The sequence below is a fragment of the Hakea prostrata genome, unplaced genomic scaffold (genome assembly GCF_041222555.1).
Source record: "Hakea prostrata isolate BN-2017 unplaced genomic scaffold, UWA_Hpros_2 contig_191, whole genome shotgun sequence".
In the NCBI taxonomy this organism is placed as follows: domain Eukaryota; kingdom Viridiplantae; phylum Streptophyta; class Magnoliopsida; order Proteales; family Proteaceae; genus Hakea; species Hakea prostrata.
In genome coordinates, this window is record NW_028291310.1 from 13426 (window position 1) to 19396 (window position 5971).

At 40.1% G+C, this 5971-nt stretch overlaps 1 pseudogene; it reads right to left on the minus strand.

The window, feature by feature from the left end:
- Window positions 1-2546: 2546 nt before the first annotated feature.
- LOC148998672 (stearoyl-[acyl-carrier-protein] 9-desaturase 6, chloroplastic pseudogene) lies at window positions 2547-5737 on the minus strand (annotated as a pseudogene).
- Between the last annotated feature and the right edge of the window lie 234 nt (window positions 5738-5971).

The window sequence follows — 5971 nt, forward strand, 5'->3', positions numbered from 1 at the left end:
ACCCTTACTAGTGCTTGCTTCAAGAAGCAAATACATCGGTTTGAGGGGTATCGGCCAACATCCGATCCTCATCAAGCTCAAGGTGCTTAGCAGCTTGATCGAAAGTCTTGACCTCATCAGCATGAGTCAAGAAGATCTTCATATGCTCCCAAGTCTTTGGCAATGACCGATGATCGCGGAGACTTGCTCCTCATCGGTCTTCGGCGCCCACATGCGCTCAACTCACTAATCATGTTAGACATGATGGTTATATGCTGCCTCATGGTGTGACCCCGGCGCATCTTATAACCGTCAAAAGTGAGTCCGAGCTGGCGGCCTCTTGTGGTGGAAGTCCCTCCATACTGGAACTTCACAGCCTCCCACAAAGACTTTGCAGTCCTATGCTTCTCATAACGAAGCATCAGGTCATCCCTCATGGAGCTCAGGATTGTAATCCTGGCTACCCGGTCTTTCCTCTTCCAAGCATTGTATATATCAAGGTCCCCGCGATGTTGTGCGGTGGTACCTTCCTCGGGTGGGTTCATGGTCCGGTTTATGGTCTCTAGCATATCCTGCTCTTCTAGGAGATATTGCACCTTTCGGTGCCAGAGGTCATAATTCCTCTCATTCAGCTTATCTCCTTTAGTGAGGTCAGCAACAATGCTCTTGGTAGCAGCCATTTTTCTAGAGATATTACATACAAGAATGAGTTCAATGAATCTAGCATAAAACACAACTCATGCAACAAAAATCACACTAGCATAGTCAACCTATGGGATAAGCACTTAAACCAAAAGAGATGCTAAAAAAACATTCAATCAAATTCTCATGCAAACCCACATAGACTTATACACTAACTTCATTCTGTGCAAGAAACATGATTGATAGACCCATAAATAAAAAATAGTTTTATTAAAATAAAACATGCAATCATGTTAAAGCTATGAGGTGGTTCACACAGAACACTTCTACCTCATTAGCTCCCAATAGGCCCCAATAGGCCCTCAATGCCCAAACATCACACAGACTGTCGGGCCATTGGTGTCCAAAGAAATTAGAAACACATTACTGAATCGGACGGACCAATTTCCAAAAAATCCATCTCCCAGACGGACTGCCGTCCCGCCGCACGGAATTCCGTCTCGCCTTTTTATGCCCGGACGGATGACCGTCCGCCCGCACGGAAATTCCGTCTGGCATTCTGTGATCAAACGGATGACCGTCTGCCCAGACGGAAATTCCGTCTGGCATTCTGTGACCGGACGGATGACCGTCTCTCCCAGACGGAAATTCCGTCTGGGTCACTGTGACCACTATGATAATAGACGGACGACCGTCCTGGTCGACGGTTGTCCGTCTGGTCCACAGTGACCAAAAAACGGCGATTTTTCAATTTTTCTTGAACGGAAAAAAACGGTAAAACACGTTTTTTTCACTCAAAAATCATCCAAAAAACACATGAAAAAAATCCAACAATAAATTTTAAACAAAAATTTTCATCATGGATTATCAATTCATGCAAATCTCCATTAGGGAAATCCACAAGGATCTCCCACTCGGATCCGAATCAAAATTAAAGGTTTCCAAAAACCCTATCAATCTTCCCATGGGTTTCGTATTAAACCCTTGATCCTCCCATTGGATCCATACAATAAAATTAAACAATGGGGAGGAACAATAAACGTGGGAACCAATGGCTCTGATACCAATGTCGGTAATACATCAAAAGTAATTCAATTCAATTAATTGATGGGGAAAAAATTCCTTACCTGAATTCGCTTTCCCTTACTTGAAGTATTCGCAGCGGAAGTCTAGATCCACGTTCTCGTTCCACCACCAAAGATTTATCGGCGAGATTCCTCAATCACAGGGAAAGGGAATAATATCCACAACCCAAATGCCGTGGATTAATGAAATGAAGATCGAATACTAGCAAAGAAGAAAATCTAAGCCTGCGATTCTAAGAGAGAGGTAGAGAGAGATGGAGCCGCCGTTTTTCAGAGATTCGCTCGTGCGAATGAATCACTCCGTTACTTACTCACTAAATGCGGTGGTTACCAAAATATATAACCTATTTTGTAACCGCCCTAATAGTGAGTTTCCAATATTGCCCTTGGGCATTTAATTTATTAATCAAATTAATAAATTCCAACAGGTATAATCTCCTTAGTGGATATTTACTAAATGAAGAATATATATTCCAATTTATTATTGTGCCTTTATTAAATGATATGGATCTAACTTTGTTATAATAAGTGTATATATTTATATCATCAAAACTCCTGAAGAGTTTTCAAAAGAATTAGATTATTTGAAGAAAGTTGAAATGAAAATCTTCAAAAGACAATGTTTTATCTTGACTTGTGAATTGAACATTTGACCAATGAAATATTCGTTCATCAATCAACTTTTATAGATAATATTTTGAAATGATTTTTCATAGAAAAAGTAGATCCATTGAGTACCCCAATCATAGAAAAAGCACTACACAGGGACTTCTTTATTGAAGATCCAGCTAAAGCATAGGGTTTGTGGCTTCGCTTCTAGGTAATAATATTTAAAAAGCACTACACAATGACTTCTTTGTTGAAGATCCAACTAAAGCGTAGGGTTTGTGGCTTAATCTTTTGGGCTCGTTCTTCAGCCCATTCTTGTAGTTTTCGAATCTTACGAGGCAACCCACAAACCATATCCTGGGCTTTCTGACCTTCATTGTTGAGACCCACAACCTTCTCCAACTTCCATCTCCCAATCAAGAACTCTAATATGTCCAAGTAATCGGCAATGGTGTAAACACCAAGCTTCTGTGTGACAATGGAGAAATGGTTGAAGAGATTCGAGTTTTCACCATCGAACATCAAGTGGGCCGGCATCGTAATGTTCTGACCCAGAGTATCAGCAATTGTCAGCATGGCATCTGTGGGGTCTATCTCTAATAGCTTCTCCATCATCTATTGATATGATTTTTCATGTCGCTTCTCATCAGGTGCAATGGTACCACAGAAACTGGCTAACACGGGATCATCGCTCTGCTTTGCCAACAAAGCTGTTTTGCCATGTGTTATGAATGTTGCCCGTTCTTGAAATGAAGTGTACGTGATTCCCATGTACGGAGTGATTTTTAATATTGGGCTCTGTCATTAGACACCAAAAGAGCAAATAAAATGTCAAAGATACACAGATGCATTCATGAGTGGTGAAAATTTCAGAATCTAGATGTTTAGTATGTGCTCTTTTCATACTTTTACTACATATTAGAAGGGTTCTATTGATACTCACTCGGAGTCTCACCTCTGATTTATTGTGTTAGCACTCAAAGGTAGACGTAATGTATGGTGGATAAATGTAGGAAAACACATATATCTTCAAGACTCAAAATCTCAATCCCACGATGGTAGTGCATGGGTTTTAATGTCATACCATACAAAATAGATATTACTAAAATGTTGGGTCCTCGATAGTTAGTTAATGTGGCTTGTGCTATCCAACATTGCATGGTAAATTTTAATTTCGATTATTTCAAACTGTCCCACGATCTTTTTTCACAACATCACAAAAACTCTAATTTCACGACACTGAGTACTAGCACAACCACACCAATAGATGATACCATTGACGCCATAGATGGATCAGTTTGAAAACAATTTATAGGGCAGGTAAACAGATTGAAGATGAATCAGATTGAGAAAGAATGAGAAAGAGGGACGGAAAAGAGAAGAGAAAGCAGATGGAGAGGAGAGAAAAGTTTGGGATGCATGGTTCAAGCAAGCAGAGGCATAAGCTTGTCTTCACCTAAAGAGAAAGATTGTTGGGAAACCCTTAGATATGAAAGCAAGTGATCAGAGAGAATGAAGGGCGAAATGAGAGAGAAGTTACCTTGGGGAATAAAAGAGATGGAATCTTTGGTTGTTAAAACATCAATATTTATCAGAAATACATGATGCAGTCCCAACACTACACTAAGCAGCACCAGCTAGGACACAACATTTAGTAAGATCCATTTGATTTTACCTAATGCATGCATATCATTAGCTTTAGAGCTTTTGATGTATTAGTCAAAAGTACCTAACATGTATTCACGTAAAAATGCCAGCCAACCCTAGCTTTTTAATATGAAGAATCAATAGCTCACCGTGCCAGCGGTGATAAGGTTTTGTATGGTGCGTTCGACCATATGCATGTTGACTCGTCCAGACAAGTATAAATACTTGTTGAGAAGATCTCCATGCCGGTTCTCTTCAGCCGTCCAAGATCGAATCCAAACAGACCAACCATCGGGGCTGTTTCCAGTTGGATCTTTGATCCCTTCGAATCTATTGAGAAAAGATGTGTATGATGGCAAAGCTTCTTCTGTGATTAGATCACCACTAATACCACCAAGTACTCATCAGGCAATCCTGCTGTTCTCTCACGCAAGCCCAAAACTTGCTGCGTAAATTCATCCGATGGAAGGGTTGAGTCTGGCAAGAAATCGTGTGGTTGCCAACTTTTCTCCGCTGGTTTTAACAGCGGCAAGACATTTTCTCCCACCCAACCACTAAGTGATTTGAGGAGCTCCACCTTCTCCGGTGGTACAGTGGGGATGTTTGCGATCGGCTGAACTGCAGCAGCCACCACAGCAGCGACTGGTGATCGTCGTCCCCATAATCTACTGGTGGCAGTTGCTGACGAAGTCTGGGATCCCAGAGGATAATGTGTGAGAGCAGGACTGCATTTTCTAGGAAATGAAAGCTGGCTGAAGGCATATGACAACTGCATATTGATTTGAGCAGATGAAGTTTTCTTCTATGAAAAGGGATGCGAGGATTCTCTATTTATGAGAGTTTTATAGTAGAATTTCTCTGATCATTCATATTTCATATTTAAAAGTTTTACCTTAATTTGATTCCTACCCAAAAGTCAACTATTATCTCTTTCTATCCGAAATTGCTTTTGTGCTGTGGCAGTACCGTGTGGCCTACGGTCCAAGATTGAAACTTCAATGCGTAGCAATGTCATTGTGTTTTTATCCTTTTTCACTTGTTATTGTTTTTGTAAGGAATTAACACAGACTTTAAATTATTACCCACTAGTCTCTTTGCTTTAACATTAGTATAGAGATTTTGTAATCATTATTTGACCTCATCCATCTTAAATCCTAGCTCCTCTCGTGGAGTTGATCTGTCATTCTCATTTCAGGTAAATATCTTCTTATACATAATAATTAGAGTAGCTTTTATCTTTCTCACACGCCATAGTTGGTAGGTTTGATCAGTAACCACAGGGTCCCGTCCATGTATACTTGTTCTCAGTCACATTCCGAGTCTTCTTAATTTTCTGTTACTTGGCAGTTCGAGTAAGATTTCCATCTCACGTTTATTAATAAGAAGAAAATAAAATTTAGGTGCAAATGGACAAACCAAGTTTCCACGACTCATAGGCAATGACTTGATTAAGGAAACCCGCCAAAGCTACACAAATGCGAGTTTTTATAGGACAGTTGTCATAATTGCTTATTGACCCAAACCTGAGTGATCTACTGATGAACAAAGATGCAACTTGCGTGAAATTAAATGGAGGTTCGAACCAATTTGTGGAATCGAAGGACTAGTTGTGGTTATAAATGCCACCCAAACCAGAGCTAACTGGTTCTCCTTTGAAAAGCATTGAGGTGTAGTAATTGACTGGACATTTAGGTTACCATTAATATTTTTTTCAATGCATGCAACACTTTGTCATGGATATCATCGAAAGTGGGTATTTTTCCTCTGCCCAACATCATTACACCTCACAACAATAGATGTATGCTTAATTATTATAATATAATTAAGTGACTTACCTTTGCCTATCTTTAATTCTTTGAATAAGATTAACTTCTTCTGAATTTGAGGTTTCTCATTGTGACTGGTGAAGGTAGGGGTGTCAATTTGCAGTTCGAATCGTTAAAATCGAACCGAACCGGCCCGAACTGAACCTTAATGGGCTATATTTGGGCTGAGGGTGGCAAAGCCCG